The sequence below is a fragment of the Manacus candei genome, unplaced genomic scaffold, assembly GCF_025592945.1.
Source record: "Manacus candei isolate 608988 ecotype Guabito, Panama unplaced genomic scaffold, ASM2559294v1 h1tg000086l, whole genome shotgun sequence".
NCBI lineage: Eukaryota > Metazoa > Chordata > Aves > Passeriformes > Pipridae > Manacus > Manacus candei.
The window spans coordinates 76,988-95,789 of NW_026138134.1; the positions used below are offsets into that span (position 1 = coordinate 76,988).

At 49.4% G+C, this 18,802-nt stretch overlaps 1 long non-coding RNA gene across 1 annotated transcript in view; it reads left to right on the forward strand.

Annotated features, from left to right (window-relative positions):
• Nucleotides 1-487: 487 nt before the first annotated feature.
• Nucleotides 488-18,802, forward strand: part of LOC127482288 (uncharacterized) — a 139,141-nt gene continuing 120,826 nt past the window's right edge. The window contains exon 1 of the long non-coding RNA XR_007908485.1: nucleotides 488-701. This is a non-coding gene — a long non-coding RNA (uncharacterized LOC127482288). The remainder of the gene's footprint in view (nucleotides 702-18,802) is intronic.

The following is an 18,802-nucleotide window of genomic DNA, read 5'->3' on the forward strand; positions in this document are numbered from 1 at the left end:
CCAGCAGGTTCTTCCCCTCTCCCTTTACTTTGGACTCAAACAGGGCCCAAGGAACACCACTTTGTTCATGCCCCAGGGTACTGGGTTATACATTTGGGTTTTTGTGGGTTAAGACCAATTGTTTGTTTGTATTATTGTACTTACTGTATTATTTTAATAAATTGTTATTCTGACTTATAATCTCTCCTTTGAGTTGAGTTCATTCCCCCTGCTGGTTAACTTCTAAACCAGCACAGTGTCCAAGGGAAGCTGAAGGTTGGTTTCGTAGGCCTGTTAGCAGGGTGGCAAGTCATAGAGGGAAGGCGAGGGCTAGGTTTATTGATAGTTGGGTAGTAGGTGTGAATGTGTAAGGTAGGAGGCCTAATAGGTTAATTGTTAGAAGTATAATTATGAGTGATGATATGATTAGGGCTCATTTATGGCCTTTTTTGTTTAATGGGGTTATTAGTTGTTTTGTGATTAAATGGAGAAATCAGAGTTGAAGAGTTGAAAGACGATTTGTAACTCATCGATTGCCAGGAGAAGGAAGTAATAGGGTTGGGAATAACAGCGAGATGAGGATAAGGGGGATTCCGAGGAGGGTTGGGCTTATGAATTGATCAAAGAAGCTTAGGTTCATGGTCAGTTTCAGGAATGGGTTTTTATAGTGGGTAGTGTTTTGTTGGAGGGTGAGTTAGTTGGGGTAAATAGTAAGAGTTTAGGTTGAAGGATAAGAGAAAAAGTGAATCATGAAGTTAGTATGATAAAAAGTCAAGGTGCGGGGTTTAGTTGGGGCATGTCATTAAGGAGGGTGAATAATCCTCTTTCTCTAGCTTAAAAGGCTAGTGCTGGTTCATAGCTTCTTAATGATTAGGATGTTAGAAGTGAAGATCAGTTTTCGAAGTGTGTTAGAGGGGCTGATTCTACTACGATAGGTATGAAGCTGTGGTTGACTCCACAGATTTCTGAGCACTGACCATAGAAGATTCCAGGACGGGTTGTGATAAAGGAAGTTTGGTTCAGTCGTCCTGGAATTGCATCGGTTTTTACACCAAGGCTAGGAACAGCTCAGGAGTGGAGAACGTCATCAGCTGTAACAATAATTCGAATCGGGGATTCTATTGGAATGACGATGCGGTTATCAACTTCTAGGAGGCAGAAATGACCGAGTGGTAGATCCATAGTTGGTAGTATGTAAGAGTCAAAAGATAAATCTTTAAAGTCTGTATATTCGTAGGATCAGTATCATTGGTGGCCAATAGCTTTGAGGGTGAGGTCAGGCTCATCGATTTCGTCTATCATGTAGAGGATTTGAAGGGATGGGAGGGCTAGTATAATTAGGACAATGGCAGGTAAGATTGTTCAGACAAGTTCTACTTCTTGTGCGTCGACGGTGTTGGAGGATAGTTTTTCTATAAGTATAAGAGCTAGTAAATACAGGACTAGGCTACAAATGGCTATTAGGGCGTGGTCGTGAAATTCAATAAGTTCTTCTATAATAGGGGATGAAGCGTCTTGAAAACCAAATTGAGAGTGGTTGGCCATGGAGTTGGGATGGGATGTACTGGGTTTTCAGCTGTGATTTAGTCTTGACAAGACTATGTAATGATTTTACTAACAACCCATAAGAAAGAAGCATGAGTGGTTTGATGCGGTTGGCTTGAAACCAGCTTATGAGGGTTCGATTCCTTCCTTTCTTGTACTTGGACAAAAACTGGTTCTTCAAAGGTATGGTAGGGAGGAGGGCAGCCGTGAATTCATTCAATGTTTGTGGAGGTAAGTTCTGGTTGCACTACTTTCCGTTTGGATGCGAAGGCTTCTCAGATAATGAACATTAGTATAATTACAGCTACTATGGAGATGAGGGAACCAATGGAGGATAGGGTGTTTCATAGGGTATAAGCATCTGGGTAGTCTGAGTATCATCGTGGTATACCAGCTAGGCCTAGGAAATGTTGTGGGAAGAATGTTAGGTTGACCCCAAAGAATATTACTCCAAAGTGGGCTTTAGCTCATGTAGAGTGAAGGGTGTAGCCAGTGAACAGTGGGAATCAATGTGTGAAGCCAGCTAAAATGGCGAATACTGCCCCCATAGATAATACATAGTGGAAATGTGCAACTACGTAGTAGGTGTCGTGCAGGGCGATGTCTAGGGAGGAGCTGGCAAGAACGATGCCTGTTAGTCCACCAATGGTGAAGAGGAAAATAAAGCCTAGGGCTCATAGTATGGGCGGGTCTCATTTGATTGTTCCACCGTGTAGGGTTGCTAGTCAGCTGAAGACTTTAATGCCAGTGGGGATTGCAATAATTATGGTGGCGGATGTGAAGTAAGCTCGGGTATCTACGTCCATTCCAACTGTAAATATGTGGTGAGCTCATACGATAAAGCCCAAGAAACCAATGGATAATATGGCTCAGACTATGCCTATGTAGCCAAAGGGTTCTTTTTTACCGGTGTAGTAGGCTACAACATGGGAAATAATTCCGAATCCGGTAGGATAAGGATGTAGACTTCTGGATGGCCAAAAAACCAGAATAAGTGTTGATATAAAATTGGGTCTCCGCCTCCTGCGGGGTCAAAGAATGTAGTGTTTAGGTTTCGATCTGTTAGAAGCATTGTAATGCCAGCAGCGAGGACTGGTAGGGAGAGGAGAAGTAGAACTGCAGTAATTAGGACGGATCAAACGAATAGAGGGGTTTGGTATTGTGAGAGAGCAGGTGGTTTTATATTGATTACTGTGGTGATAAAGTTGATTGCCCCAAGGATGGATGAGACACCTGCCAGGTGAAGGGAGAAGATGGCAAGGTCTATTGATGCACCGGCGTGGGCTAGATTTCCGGCCCCGGCTTCTACTGTAGAAGATGCTAGAAGAAGTAGGAAGGATGGAGGAAGTAGTCAGAAGCTCATGTTATTTATTCATGGAAATGCTATGTCGGGGGCACCAATTGTTAATGGTACTAATCAGTTACCAAACCCTCCGATTATAATAGGCATTACTATAAAGAAAATTATAACGAAGGCATGTGCGGTGACGATTACATTGTAAATTTGGTCATCGCCTAAAAGGGTGCCTGGCTGTCCTAGTTCTGCTCGAATGAGGAGACTAAGGGCTGTGCCGATTATACCAGCTCATGCGCCAAAAATAAGGTAAAGTGTGCCGATATCTTTGTGGTTAGTGGAAAATAGTCAACGGTTGATGAAAGTCATAGGTAAGATGGCTGAGTGTAGAAGGGTTAGGCTGTAGTCCTTTTTACAGAGGTTTGATTCCTCTTCTTATCGATTCTGTAGTGAAGTTCATGTTGAGTTGCAAGCTCATTGATGTGCATTAAACATGCGCCGGGATCTAGTAGACAGAAGCCTGTTGGTTGGGGCATTTAGCTGTTAACTAAAATTTTATGGGATCAAAGCCCATCTGTCTAGGGGGAGGTTCTAGCTTAATTAAAGCATCTGAGTTGCATTCAGGAGATGCAGGTTAGTATCCTGTGTACCTTAACAGAAACTAAGAGGGATTAGCCCTTGTTTAAGGCTTTGAAGGCCTTCGGTTTAAATAACCTAAGTTTCTAAGGGATTGCGAGTACTATGGGAGATAGTGGTAGGAGTATAACTGATAAGGAGGTAAAGGTTGTGGTTAGGGTGTTAGTTGGTTTGTTAGTTTGTCATTGTTTTATGTAGTTAGTGAAGTTTGGGGGTAGTGTGATGGTTGCACAGTAGGCCAGTCGTAGGTAGAAGAAAAGTCCAAGTAAAGAGAGTAGGGTAATAGCTGTGGCTACTACTGTTAGTTCTTGTTTTGTGAGCTCTTGAATAATTAACCATTTGGGTAGGAATCCCGTTAGGGGAGGAAGACCTGCAAGGGAGAGGAGAGTGAGCATAAGGATTGTGGTTAGTGATGGAATTTTGGTTCATGTGGATATAACAGTGGATAGTTTTAGGGTATTGGTTGTGTTAAGGATGAAGAAGATGGCGGAAGTTGTTGCAGTATATAGATAGAACGTAATTAAAGTCAGATTGGGGTTATAGTTGAGAATAATAGTTATTCATCCTAGGTGTGCGATAGATGAGAAATAAAAAGATTTTCTCTCTACTTCCTGGCCACTTCATGGGAAGCAGGGCTTCACCACACAGAGAAGCCGCTCAGAAGGCATGTATTGTAAAAAAATGGATTTTCCCCCTTTCCTGTTCCTTTCCTGAGTTCTTGTAGCTGAGCTGATGCCATATATTCTGCAATGTCCCTTTGGTCCATTTGGCTCAACTGACCTGTCTGTATCGCCTCCCATGATCTTGCCCCCGATTCAGGGGACGAAGCTGACAATGCAGATGCTGCACCAGCCCTGCTCAGCAGTTGCCAAAGCACTGGTGTGATTAACCCCTTTGTAGCTCCCAATGCAAAGCACAGCACTGTGACGCCTGCAGTGAGAAAATGAACTCCAGCTCAGACAGACCCAACACATGTGGGATTCTGAAATGTCTCAGGGTTCCTTTGGTTCCACGATGCCCCTCTCAGACCTGGCAGTAGAAAAATAAATCAAAAAATTGAGAAGAAATCATCTTAAAGTCATGCTAAGCCTGTCTTCTACAGTCCAGAATCTATATATGTGTGACTGCAGATACTTGGGATGAGGGTAGATGCTCAGAGGAATTCATGGGTTTGATCTAGGAAACCTGTCCCAAAGTTTTCACTGCCTTTTCCTCCTTGGACATTTCCTGATGCCCGGAGGAAGCTCATGTCCAACAGCAGCAGGTGACCCTTGTATAACAAGGAATGAATGATGCTCCTCGTGCGGTGGTGAGACAAAGAGAAGTTTATTCAAAATTCCCACTCTTAAATCCCTGCGTACCATGTGACTTCTTCAGCCAATAGAGTTATATGTGACTGCGCATGTCCCCTCAGGCCCATCGCCCTGGCACATCCCCTGTGCATCCAGACACGCCTCCCACATATCCCCTCTCTCTAATATCTAAAAGAAGTCACAAAAGACAGTGCAAAAAACAGTGCAAATAACCAGAACATTGTAAACTACCAAGCTTCGCAGCGACCCAGCGCATTGCTTCGCTTAGCTTCTTAACTCTAATATAAACCTTTTAAAACCTTATATTCCTTTAGGGTAGTGCAACTTGGATAATTATTTTATTAACTTGGGGCCTTTAGCCCAACTGTGTGTAAACTATAACTTTTATTAATCTGAGGGTTTTTTAATAACTGGGGATTTCAAACTTTATTCAAGAAACAGGGTAAGCATATCAAAACTCAATTCTTTCAAGGTGACCTTGTGGTGTAGGTAATGTGGTCTTGTGAGGTATTCTGTGTTTTTATGTTTTCCAGTCACACAACTCTCTTATTCATTCACTCATCTCACACATCACGGCCGTCATCATTCACGCATACACATACACACACCAGTATTTGCAGTTTGCTTGTCACCACATTGGTCATTAATATAAACTGAAACATAACATAACTGTTTTTAAACTCCTGAGTTATCTGGTTCCTGCAGCTGTGATTGTGTATCCAAATAGGGCTTTACACACCTGGAGGGAATCCACTTCAGTTCTTTTCCTGTTGCCACACAAGCGTAACCTCTCCCCCAAGTCAGAAGATCTAAAGGTCCTGTCCATTGTCCCGAGATCAAATCTTTTACCATGACTAATGGCCTGGGAGAGGCAAACGCCTGAGATTTGTGCTGCTTCTCATATCTGCTTCTTTCAGCACTGTCACAATTTAAAAAATTGATAACATATGTGGCTTTCCACAAACGTTCTTGCGGACTGTATAGCTTCTCCCCCCCTCTTTGTTTTATTAGCATCTCTTTCAGTGTGCGGTGTGCCCTTTCTACAATTACTTGTCCCGTAGGTGAGTGTGGAATTCCTGTAATATGTGAAATTCCCCATTCTGATAGGAAATTCCTTACCTTTTCAGAGACGTATGCTGGTCCGTTATCGGTCTTAATCTGTTGTGGAGTGCCAAGGGTAGCAAAACAGCTTAGCCAGTGTCTTATTACATCCTTGGCTTTCTCACCTGTGTGTGCTGTAGCAGTGATGTACTGTGAATGTGTGTCTACAGTTACATGTACATATTTCAAGGGGCCAAATTCTGGGATGTGTGTAACATCTGTTTGCCATATCTGATTGGATATTAACCCTCTGGGGTTAACACCTTCCTGAGATGGCATGGGGGTAATTTTTTGACAGTCTGGACAAGTCAATATGATATCTCGGGCCTGATTGATAGTAATTTTGAATTGTCTCTTTAGAGAGCGTGCATTCTGGTGGAAAAATGAATGGGACAATTTTGCTTGCTCAAGGGTCCTGGGTACTGTGTTGAACATTGCTGCTTTGTCAGCTTCTCGGTTCCCTTCAGCTATTGGCCCTGGCATGTCAGTGTGAGACCTGATGTGCATTATATAAAAATCAAACCTTCTGTGATTGACAAGGAACCAAATACAACGCATTTCAAACAACAAATGAGGGTTAGAAACATCCCGAAGAAATGAACATTCTAGACGTGAAACTAGCCCTGCAGCATAACAAGAATCAGTGACAATATTAACAGGTTGTTCAGAAAACTTTTCCAAGGCAATACAAATGGCAGCCAGTTCCAGAACCTGCACAGAGCATTGGTTCATGGTCTGTACTTTTTGTTCCCATTGTCCGGTATCAGGATTTATCCAAGTCACTGCAGCTTTCTGTGATCGCCCAGATGCATCTGTAAAAACTGTGAGGCCTTTTACTGGCTCACTTCTGCATCTAGTCGTGGTTCTTAAAGGCAAATTACCCATTTCTGCCCAAAGTTTGTGCTTAGGGAGATTAACTGAAATGTTACCATCAAAACCTGCTAAGGCAGCTTGGAACTCGGTGTCCTCAGCTAGCATCCAAGCTAAATTGTCCTTCGTGGTTGGAATGTAATGACCGCTGGATCCCTTCCATCTAGTTCCTGTAATCGAACTCTGCCTTTAATAACAAGCTTAGCAAACATTTCATTAATTGTCCATACAGTTTTAGGTGGGGTGTGGGGCAGAAATAGCCATTCTAGAATCAGCAGTGGGTCCTTTTCAGTCTGGTCCCACTGGAATAAGACTGCAAATGGCTGGTACCTGCTGGGAATTTGCAGTTCAGGATCTCTCCTTCTGCTCTGCCTAGATTCGATCGCCTTGGCACAGATGCCTAACGCCTGTTTGGTCTCTGCTGTCAGAGCCCTATTAGACGTCAGATCGGAGTCCCCCTTTAGTAACACAAAGAGAGGGTGTAGCTCCTCTGTGGTTAAGCCTAGAACAGGCCTTAACCAATTAATAGCTCCCAGGAGTTTTTGCAACTCATGTAAGGTTAAAGTGTCTTTTACCTCGAGCTGCAGCGGCTGTGGGGAAATCTGTTGTTGCGTGATTCTCCATCCAAGATAGCTCCAGGGCTGCGATCTCTGGATTTTCTCTTCTGCAACCTGTAAGCCTGCTTCTTGGACAGCATCAGTTAAAGCAGTAACAACAATTTGCAGTTCGTTTTCTGTGGCCATGCTTATTAAAATATCATCCATGTATTGGTAGATTATTGCAGAGGGAAAACGTTTTCTGACGGGTTGAATAGCATTTGCAACTACTGTTTGGCATAAGCTTGGACTGTTCTTCATCCCTTGAGGGAGAACAACCCAGTGATACCTTTGCATAGGCTGTGAGTTGTTTAATGCTGGAATAGAAAATGCAAACCTTGGGGCATCCTCAGGGTGCAGGAATATGGTGAAAAAGCAGTCCTTTAAATCAATTATTGTCAGAGGTCAGTTCGCTGGGAGCATAGCAGGTGAGGGTAATCCTGGTTGCAATGCCCCCATAGACTCAATGACTGCATTTACTGCTCTGAGATCCCAAATCATCCTCCATTTGCCAGTTTTTTTGGGAATGCAAAATACAGGAGTGTTCCAGGGACTATTTGTTGGCACAATGTGTCCTGCTTCCAATTGTTCCTCTACAAACATCTTTAAATGTTCAAGCCTTTCTTTTTTCATGGGCCATTGGTCTACCCAGACCGGCTGGTCACTTTTCCAGACCAGCTTAATCGGTGCTTGGGACGGCTGACCAATGGCCCCTATTGAAAAACCTGGTTGCTTGCAGGAGGAATTTGCATTACTGTGCCAAACTGTGAAAGTATATCACGTCCCCACAGAGAGCAAGGGATCGGGGCTATGAATGGAGCTACCTTTGCTACTTGCCCCTCTGGTCCCAAGACAGTGAGTACTTGAGCACTCTGTCTGGGTCTTTGTGTGCCTCCCACCCCTTGAATGGTTGCAGCTGGGCAAACAGCAGGCCAGTCAAGTGGCCATTCGGAGTCCTTTATGATGGAAACATCGGCTCCCGAATCCAAAAGGCCTGTAAATCGGTGCCCATTAACCTGGCACGTCATGAGCGGTTGTGCTGCTGTGATGGCTGCTGCCCAGTAAACTTGTGGTTGTCCCGTGCTGCCAAAGGCCCCTGAACCCCACTCTCTCCCCCCCTCCCCTGCAGGCAACGTACTGTATAAGGGGATTAACTGAGCAAACTTCTGTCCTTTCGGGATGAAGCAGGGGGGTGAAGGGGTCCATGCCATTATCAGAATCTCGCTATGAGAATCCGAGTCTATTACACCTGGCAGCACAAACAAACCCATTCTGGTGGTAGAGGACCTTCCAATCTGCATTGCATGTACCCCTGGATTAAGGGGACCCCGATGTCCAGTCGGGATTAGCACCACCTCAGTGGAAGTTATGAGGACTGTGTCCCTGTTGGATAAGTCCAGCCCAGCGCTGGCTGATGTGGCGGGGCACAGATCGCTGGCTGGGGTGCAGGGGCACAGAGTGCTGGTTGAGCTGGGGGGGCACAAATCGCCAGCCTGTTCCCCTGTGTCGCATGTGATTGCTGTACCAGGGCATGTGACAGCGCCCCTCACCTCCAGTTTTTTGGCATCCTCCTTGCTTTGGGTTGCTTTCAAGGTGCCAATGCTAGAGGTTTCTGAGGGCAGTCCCTTTGGAAATGGTCAGGGGCCCCACAAATGAAACAACCATCTTTGGGTCTGGCCCCCTGCTGTGTCCTTAACTGAGTACTCAGTGCTACTGCTAGCAAATCTGATTGATGTGTTAAAGAACCCACCTCTTGGCAGGCACGAACTAATTCTGAGATACTGCAAGTTTCCCTCTTAGGAAGGGTTTGCAGAACTCTTTTACAATCCACATTAGCATTTTCGAAAGCCAGTCTTCTACTAAGGATTTCCCTGGCTTCCTCATTTTCAATCTGCCTATCCAGAGCAGATTGCAGCCGATCTAGGAATTTTGTGTAAGGTTCTGTTGGGCCCTGTATTATTTTGGTAAATGACAAGTTTGCATCTCTGTCTGATGTAGGTAATTTTCTTATTGCCTGCATGGCATGTTTTGCTATTACCTCGTATACCTCTCTATTGTAACTGGTTTGAGCATCTATGGAATGATAGTTCCCATCCCCTGTGAGTTGGTGTGCTGATACCTCTGCTTGTGGGTCATTAGCGTAAGCAGAACAGATTTCTCTAAAATCGTTCAGCAATACATTGTATTGTGTGTTAGAAAGGCTTATTTGTAACAAGGTTCTCCAGTCATGAGGCATGAAGATGTATGTGGAACTTAGTGACTCTAAAAATGCAAGTGTGTTAGGGGATGATACACCAGTTTCTCTCATTAACTGTCTTAGTTCTTTGGTTAGTTCATGTGGTAATGGTTGGAACCTGCGACTTTGACGTGGACCGATAATTACTGGACATGCTTGTATAACTTGTAAGTCCCCAGTACGCAATGCCTCTTCTCTGCATAAAGCCCACCTATCAATTGTACCTTCTCGGTATGTTGCTTCATCCCTTGCCGGCGGAGCTATCCCAAAATCCCCCTCCTCCTCCCCCCATTCCTCCCATTCCCCCCCCCCTGCAGCTCCGGCGAAAGCGGCTGTCTGTGGGTGGGTGGTGGTGGTGGTTGGGGAGTACGGCGCGGGGGCGGGGAAGGATGGGTCGGTGTCCGAACCGCGTGGCAGGTGAGATGGTGGTACCCGCTCCTGGGCGCGTACTCGGCGTTCATGTGCGGGATGGGTTGACGAGTAAGCTGGGCTAGCCCCCCCACTCCCGTCACGGGACCCCCTGCTGCTGTCCCACTGACTGGAACCTCGCATCTGGGGTCCCGCTCCCTCCCGCCGGTCCGTGTCCCTTGGGCTCCCGGTTCCCTTCCCCGGAGTTGAATTGTGAACAGCTCCACCCCCTCCCCCCGCGGAGCTTTGTGAGTTCAAACTGCGGCGCGTAAAAGTGGGGCTGCTGCTTGCAGCCTGAGTGGGGGTGTATGTGTTCGTCGTTCTTTGGTGGGATCTGCTTAATGCAGTCATTATAGCTTGCCAGGCTGGGTAAGCATTGTTTGCTTGGGAATCCCCTCTCTGAGCCTTGAGTTTGATAAGATTGCCTATTTTGTCCCATATGTGAATGTTGAGGGCTTCAACCAGAGGTAGTTCTGGTACGACTGCTTTAATGAGCCGCACCAACTCTGATAATTCAACCCTTGTAACCGGAACATACTAAGGATTCAGCAGAGCAGCCAGTGCTTCTGTGTCCCGTGATACTTGGGTAGGGAAAAAGTTTCCCATGTTACCTTTGTGTCTCGGCGCTGTTGGGGTGCGCTGCTGAAGAGGGTCTGTCGGTTTGTTGATTTGTGTTGGCTCACTGTTCGTTGGGTTGTGGCGTCCCGTCGGCGGCGGCTGATGTCCCGGTGCAGGCGGCAAGCAGCAAGCGGCGGCGGCAGGCACGGGCAGCTGTAGCGACGGACGCGGTGGCTGGTTGTAGAGGCGGCGACTTGGGGCTGCAGCGATCGACGTGTGCAAGCTGCAAAGCGGTGAACGAAGCGGCAGCGCTGGCGTCATCGTCTCAGTCACGTGGCAGTGGCTCGGCGTGGTCCCGGCTCCGTCTCCGCTGAGCGCGGCGTTCGCAGCGGCGGCAGCGGCGGCTCCGGGGGTTCCCGCAGTTCACTGGGCGGCGCAGGGGTCGGGGGCGAGCTGTGTCGGTGAAGCCCGTGCGGTCTGAATACGGCGCAGGGGCTTTTTGCTGGCAGTGCTTTTTAAGCACGCCGCAGGGTCAGTCAGCAGCGGTGAGCAGGCGGGGAGCCGCGGCCAGTTTCTGCTGGACAGAAAACTGGAGCGGGGGCTCCGTGGGGGTCAGCAGTGGCTGGGGTTGCTAGGACGCGGCAGCGGCAAGCCGCTTCTTGCACGTTGTCCACACAGTCGGTAGCGAAGAGTCGCTTTACCAGATGACCGACACTCAGGGGACTAACAGGCCTTTCCCTGACGATCTTAAGGTGCTCCGCGGCTCGTTCTCCGAGCTGCAGGCACGCTTTCGCCCAGGGAGCAGTCTTAGACGTGCGGGGTGCGTCCCAGTCACTCACCGCTTTCGATGTTGCGTTGACCCTCTCCACTCTCTCCGGTGGCTGCTTTGACCTCTCGGTTTCTTCCTTAACTCTTTCTTCTCTTCTTCCGTGCACTATCTTACTATTATTGAGCTCGCTAAACTAACTGTCCATCTCTTAGAAGCCACTAAGAGCACGGGGTTTATTGACCTCAGGGTTTTTTCTGGTGAAGTCTCCCGTCTCTGAAAATTAAGACGATCCCGGAGACACCAGCTGATCTCCTGATCCAGGATAGATATCTCACTTAATATAAGCTAAAGATGTCCCTGTTCGGGCGACACATGTAGCAGGCGACCCTTGTATAACAAGGAATGAATGATGCTCCTCGTGCGGTGGTGAGACAAAGAGAAGTTTATTCAAAATTCCCACTCTTAAATCCCTGCGTACCATGTGACTTCTTCAGCCAATAGAGTTATATGTGACTGCGCATGTCCCCTCAGGCCCATCGCCCTGGCACATCCCCTGTGCATCCAGACACGCCTCCCACACAGTTCCATCCCCCACTTCCTCCTCCTGGCTGCAGCTCTTGCACTTCTGCTTCTTCCTGGGCATCTCCCTGACTGCCCTCCTGGGCAACGGCCTCATCCTCAGCGCCGTAGCCTGCCACCACCACCTGCACACCCCCCAGGGACTTCTTCCTGCTCCACCTCTCCCTCACGCACCCGGGCTGCATCTGCACCACTCTCCCCAAAGCCATGGCCAATTCCCTCTGGAACACCAGGGGCATGTCCTACTCACGATGAGCTACACCGGTGTTTTTTGCTTTTCTTCTTGATCACAGCGGAGCTTGCCCTTCTCACCATCATGTCCTATGACTGCTACGTGGCCATCTGCAAAGTCCTTCACTACAGGACCTTCCTGGGCAGCAGAGCTTGTGCCCACGTGGCAGCAGCTGCCTGGGCCACTGGGAAGCGGGTCTGGCCCTGGGGCTGCAGGAGCTGCCGCCTGAGCTGATGATCTCCTGAGCAGTCCAGACATGCAGTCACTCTTCCTGTCCTCTATTGCCTCCCTTTCTTGCTGCAGGACCAGAAAAGACTGTGTTACTCTGCTGGGCTGGGGCGTGGCAGGGAGATGGGGGGACCAGGGAGGGGCAGTTCCAGTGACTAGAAAACCCCAATGTTCATCTGAAGTGTAGGAGTGGGCAGGGTGGGAGCATTACAGGGCTGAGGTGGCTCCAGGCTCTGGGAGTGGTAGCAGGAGCCCAGGGAGACACTGCCCCTGCTGCAATGAACTGCCTGTGTGTGTGCCAGGGAAGGACTCGTGTCTCTGAACACCCCCGTGTGTGCATCAGTCCAGCTCAGGGTTGGACACCTCTCAGAGCCCTGACACATTTCTCTGTGTGACTCCAGGAAAACCCCCACTGTGCCAGGGAGTTACCAGATCCTTTGCTGTCACCTTCCTGGTGTCCTGTGTAATGATGAAACTAGAAAAGGTGATCATCATACCCTGGTAATTTTCTAAGAGGAGAAATGTCACTGCTGGAAAGAAGTGTCACTGAAGAGGTGAGAAGAGGGAACATCATTGTTTCCTTCAGTCTGTTCCACAGCAGGTTCCCCTGGAGCCCCAGGGACACCTGCGGGGAACCCAGAGGGGCAGAGAAAGGGTTGCCTTTGGCTCTTGCTGTGCTGCTCAGCTGGGCCGGGCTCCTGGCACACAGGGAAATCCTGGCAAGCGGGCAGCACTGCAGAGAGACAGCTCTGCCCGGGAGCAGCTCCTCTGCACAGCCCAGTAGGGCCGAGGGCACTGCCTGTAGGCACGAGAGAAGAGAAGAAAGGCAAAGGGAGGTTAAAGGCAGCAGAAAGATGGGAGGTGTTCAGCTGAGACACAACTTGGGGATACAACTTCACACTCCTCTGCAGAGTGAGTCTACAGGTGCAGGGCAATGTCGCTTGTGTTCCTGGAGGAATCTCCTAAAGCTACCACATCCCACAGCCTTGCACATCTGTCAGGACTCTCCCAGTTTCTCTGTTGCGCTGGAGGAGGATGTTGTCCAGGGCAGGCCTTCCCTGCAGCACCGTCAGAGGGACAGCGTAGGTGGGCTCCTTCTCCCAGGGATGGCTGCGGGGTGGGAAGGTGGGGGTGCAGCCAGGGATGCCCGGGGCTGTCCTGCAGAGCAGGGTCCCTGTGCTCCGGGGTTCTTTGTGCCAGGGCAGGGACTTTGCTGCCTGCTGGCGTCAGGTCTCATCCTGCCTGGGTAGTTGCCCACCCCTCTGCAGGGAGAAGCTGTCGGTGGGTGGTGAGAACCCCAGCAGGAGCCAGGTAGGTTCTTCCTGCCGTTGGATGAGGTGTGTGTGGTCAGGGCTATGGGAGGTCAGGGCTGCTCCCAGATCCAGATCACACCAGCACATTTCCAAGAGCACTGTCAAATGGGAAGGACAAAGCACAATTATTAGGAAGGAATGGAACTTTTCTGAGTCAGTGTTTTCAGTTTCCTACTCCTGAGGAATCTGGGGGTTGAGAAATGGAAAAGGAGCTCCCATGTTGGACAAGTCACTGAGACTCCTGAGCTGTAACTTGGAAAGCACAAGTGTTTCTGTAAGCAACTTCCTAAAGTGCTTTCGGTCTCTGCTCTGCTTTTGACAGAAGCAGCATCACTTCTGCTGGACCCATCTGTTTTTTCTTTATCTGCCCTTTTCCACCTGCAAAAAGAAAAGTTGCCCAGTCAGTGCGCTGCAAACAGGCAGGTTTCTCTCAGGCCACAGTGAGTGCACAGACATTCGGATGGAGTGGTGACAGGGAAGTCATGAATGGATTTCTGATGTTGAGTCTATTGTTTTGAAATCAGAAAATGTGGTGTTGAAGTCATCGTTACCTTTGAGAGGGAAACAGGAGAAAAATAGGATAAATTTGTTGCTAAAAATGAGCTGCTTCAAACTGAGGTTGACCACCTTCAAAGTCTTGTTCAAATTTGGATGATTATGAAACAGTCAACTCACGGATTACCCCCATCAATACTAGACAATGCCCGCAGTATAAAGGCATAAAGCCCTCCCAGCCCCTCCAGGAACGCTCAAATCCCATCCCGGTCCCACAGGACACTCCCAACTTGCCCTTAAACCCTCCGAGGCCCCCAGACTGCCTCCCAGACCCACAAACCCCCACAAGATGCCCCCAAACCCCTCCCAGTTACCTCCAGCACTCCCAGGACCTTTCAAACCCTCTCCTAGTTGCCCCCTTCCCCTTGAGTATGCCCCCAAACTCTCTCCCAGTTCCTTCCCACATCCCCGACGATTCCCCAAAACCCCTCACAGCTACCCCCATCTCCCCAACCTCCCTCCCAAACCCCCAAACTCCCCCAAACACTTTCCCAGTTACCCCCACAACCTCCAACCCCTTCTCAACCTCCCCATTCCTTCCCAAAGCCTCTCCCAGTTGCCGACCCGTCCCCCAGGCTCGGGTGAGGAGGTGCCCCAGGCTGACGGGCCCGCCCAGACAGGGGCGGTTCCAGCAGCATGTCAGGAGCCACCCCCTGCCCCGAAAGCTCCCGCCCACCCTGGAGCCACCTCAGTTGCCCCTGCAGGGGAGAAATCCAGGTCGGAGTAGAGCAGGGGGCAGGGCCGGGCTGGGACCTCGATGGACGGGGGCACTGGGAGAGCAGGGGAGAGACCGGGATGGTCTGAGGGGGCACTGGGAGAGCAGGGGAGAGACTGGGATGGGCTGAGGGGGCACTGGGAGGGAGAGGGGAAAGTTTTTTGCCCCTTTCCTGGGCACTTGAACACTCTCTGCACCCCCGTTCCCGGCCGTGCCGGTTGTCCTTCCCCCCCAAGCCATGAACAGGTTTTGGGGCTCCCTCGTGGGTCGCAGCCAATAGAACGGCTCTGCTGGAATGACATTGCCAAATTCTGCTGGGCCCCTGTCCTTGTGCCGGTGAGTCACCCAATAGAACGGCGAAACTTCCGCGGGGGCTGCCGGGAGCGGGGCGGTGATGGTGGGGGAAGGGAGGATCGGGATTGAACCCGATTGGTCCCGATCGATCCCGGCCCCAGGGTCTTCCCCCTCCGTGCTGTTTTTCACGTGCGGCCCCAACGAGGCCATGGTGGTGTGGGGTGAGTTCAGGGGGTCTGGGAGCTCCTGGTGACCCCTCCGAATCTCCCCCAAGACTCTCGGGAACCGCCCAGATCCCCCCAAGACTCCTGGGGACCCTCCGCCTTTCCCCCTCCTCCCCCAAATCTCCTGTGCATCCCCTTAACCCTTGAAAATCTCCTGGGACCACCTCAGACCCCAAGACTCCCTCCTGGGGACCCCCAAACACTCTTTAGGACTCCGGGGCCTCTCCCGACCCCCTCCTAGAGTCTTTTGGGTGTCACCAACTCTTTACGGCGGATTCCTCCATCCATTTTTCCACCCCGGACTGCTGGGGGTCCACCCCCCCAAGAAACTACTGGGAACTCCCCAGTGTCCCACCACGAGATTCCTGGGTCCCTCCCCCCCCTTAACACCCTGTGGGTGCCCCCATCCTTTCTTCCCCTCGAAAATATTCTTGGGGGTCCCCCAATGTCTCCTCCAGCCCCCATCCTGCCAGGGATGGATTTGGGAGGGATCTCCTTCCCCTTCCCTCTGGCCCGAAGGCAAATGCCCTCGCTGTCCTTCTTCCTTCGCCCCCAGGCAGAAAAGAGAAGAGAAACAGCCAGTTGGCCCTGGCAGGTGTGGGTGTGTGCAGGCTGTGGTTGAGTGGTTGAGAAGGGAGAGGAGGGGGCTGGTGTTTGGGCCAAGTCCAGCAGGTGATGTCTTTTGTGTGCTTGTGCAAAGCATCATCCAGTCCCTGCAGGCGGTCGGGGAGGGGCTGCACAAGACTCAGTGAGCTTGGAGGTCTTTTCCAAGCTGAAGGACTCTTGGATTCTGTGATTGTGTGCTGGATTCAGCTGGGTCCGTATTAGCAGCATTAGTTTGCTCCCAATGTTTCCTCGCGGTCAGCTCTTGTGGCCTAAGGCTTGAGCTCCTTTAACTCCTTGTGCTGAGCTACTGATGGGAAACGAGAGGCCTCTGTGAGCAGATTCCTGGTGTTCCCTGTAGAAGAGTGAGGGAGAAGGTGTAGTCAAGTGGGAAGAGGAGTACTGTTTGTGTGTGGCCTCCTATGTGGCCTTGGCGCCTTTGAGGGGCTTGAAGGAGAAAAGAGCTTTGTTAAAGTAAGAAGTGAAATAGTGTGTTGGCTGTTCTCTCTGCAGGGAGAAGGTGTTTGTGGGGGAGGGGTCATAGAGTGGGGGAGAGGCCGTAAAGTGGGGGAGGGGTCACAGAGTGGGAGAGGGGTCACAGAATGGGGGAGGGGTCACAGAGTGGGGGAGGAGCCACAGAGTGGGGGAGGGGTCATAAAGTGGGGGAAGGGTCTGAGAGTGGGGGAGGGACCATAAAGTGGGAGAGGGGTCAGAGAGTGGGGTAGGGGCTACAGAATGGGGTAGAGGCCACAGATTGGGGAAGGGGCCATAAAGTGTGGGAGGGGCCACGGGGTGGGGGAGGGGTGACAGCCTGGAACTGGGGGGGTCGGGGCAGTGACCTCGGGGAGGGGGAGGGGTCAGGGCATGGGGTAGGGGTTTCACCTGATCCCGGGGCTATCGGGGCCATGGCGGGGTCGAACCTGGTGGGGACACCCAAGTTTTTCCCAAATTTCCCCTCATTTTTCCCAGTTTTTCATCCATTTCTCCCAAATTTCCCACTCTTTCCTCAATTTTCCCCCCAGTTCCCCCATTTTTCCCAAATTTCCCCATTTTTCTCAATTTTTCCCCATTTTTTTTCCAAATTCCTCCCATTTTCCCCAAATTTCCCCCCATTTTTCCTAACTTTCCCCAATTTTTCATCCAATTTTACCCAAATTCCCCCTTTTTTTCAATTCACCCCATTTTTCCCAAATTTCCCCATTTCCCATGTTGGACAAGTCACTGAGACTCCTGAGCTGTAACTTGGAATGCACAAGTGCTTCTGTAAGCAACTTCCTAAAGTGCTTTCGGTCTCTGCTCTGCTTTTGACAGAAGCAGCATCACTTCTGCTGGACCCATCTGTTTTTTCTTTATCTGCCCTTTTCCACCTGCCTGAGGTTTCTCTCAGGTCAAAGTGAGAGCACAGACATTTGGATGGAGTGCTGACAGGGAAGTCAGGAATGGATTTCTGATGTTGAATCTACTGTTTTGAAATCAGAAAATGTGGTGCTGAAGTCATCGTTAGCCTTTGAGAGGGAAACAGGAGAAAAATCGGATAAACTTGTTGCTAAAAATGAGCTGCTTCAAACTGAGGTTGACCACCTTCAAAGTCTTGTTGCGCCAGAGTGCAGAGAGAAAACTGTTGCTAAAAAAGCAGGCTCCTGGTTTGGTCAGGCAACTTCATAAACCAGTGTCTTACCCTGGCATTGAGACTTGGGAAACCACAGAGAACCCTGATTCTAAGTCTCAGGAGAGAAAGAAACAAGGAGAATTTGAAGTTCAACTGATGTTTCTAGAGTCTCCCAGCTTTCCTCACATTAATGAAAATAGACTGAGTGATCCCTGTGATAATGAACAAAGGGAAGATTATTCTTTACCTCCCTCAATTTCCTTTGTACCTGATACTGAATCCACTAAAAAACCTTGGACTCAAAAAGAGAACCCGACCCAGAAAACAACTCAATTCATTCTGATTCAAGTGGTTAAAGAGCAGAAGCATTATGGCGATAAACCTGGACAAATTAAAAGCCAACCAGTGAAATCCTATCAATATATCACATACCTTGGGATTCCACTTTGTTCTCATCAACAGTTAATACAATTTCCAATGGATAGGGGGACAAAATGTTGGCAGCAAAATGCCAAAGATGGGATTAAAACCCAGACGAAAAAGAATTAAAATCACTGGAGAAAAAGAAGAAACCAGTCTTCAACCAAGAGCTTCACCCTGTTACTGTTTTGTTGATATTACCTTTTTGCTTTTTATTCTAATAATCATATTGTATGTTAAAATTTGGATGATTATGAAACAGTCAGCTCAGTGATTACCCCCATCAATACTAGACGATGCCCGCAGTATACACCCGTCCCAGCCCCTCCAGGAACCCTCAAATCCCATCCTGGTCCCACAGGACACTCCCAACTTCCCCTCAAACACTCCGAGGCCCCCAGATTGACTCCCAGATCCAGAAAACTCTTGCTGCCTGCCCATGGAGTGCCCAGTGTGGCCCACCAACTGCACCACAAAGCCAAAGCTTCCAGGTTTTCTTTCCTGGGAATTAGGGCTGTTCTTTCCTATTTTCAGCCATACCTCACAACTGATAGCCCAACTCCCAAACTGCTAACATGCCTGTTGATACAGAATTGTTAAAATAAACCTTGCCAGTATATGTTTTCAGACACCGATTATTTAGTGTCGTTTCACTTTAATCCACCCCAAGGGAATTCTTAATAAAAACCTGAGTTACCCCCTCTCCCCTTTTCCTGGGGCGGGTT